Consider the following 594-nt stretch of genomic DNA (forward strand, 5'->3'; position numbering starts at 1 on the left):
TGCTGGCGTTTAAACGCCAGTAAGGCTAGCAGATGGGCGTTTAATGCCCAGTCTGGCACCATTATGGGCGTTTAACGCCAGAAAGGGGCACCAGACTGGCGTTAAACGCCAGAAAAGGGCAAGAAGCTGGCGTTAAACGCCAGAAATGGGCACCAGCCCGGCGTTTAACGCCAGAATTGGCTAAAAAAGCAATTTTGCTTGCCATTTGGTGCAGGGATGACTTTTCCTTGACACCTCAGGATCTGTGGACCCCACAGGATCCCTACCTACCCCACCACTCTCTCTCTTCTTCACCCATTCACCAATCACCTCAACACCTCTTCCCCAAAAACCCTTCAAATCCCATCTTTCTCTTCACCACTCACATCCATCCTTCATAAAACCCCACTTACCTCACCATTCAAATTCAAACCACTTTTCCACCCAAACCCACCCCCTTTTTGGCCGAACACAAAGCCATTCCCTTCTTCCTCATTTCTTCTTCTTCTACTCTCTTCTTTCTTCTTTTGCTCGAGGACGAGCAAACATTTTAAGTTTGGTGTGGTAAAAGCATTGCTTTTTGTTTTTCCATAACCATTTATGGCATCCAAGGCC

The sequence above is a fragment of the Arachis duranensis genome, chromosome 10, assembly GCF_000817695.3.
Source record: "Arachis duranensis cultivar V14167 chromosome 10, aradu.V14167.gnm2.J7QH, whole genome shotgun sequence".
Classification (NCBI taxonomy): domain Eukaryota; kingdom Viridiplantae; phylum Streptophyta; class Magnoliopsida; order Fabales; family Fabaceae; genus Arachis; species Arachis duranensis.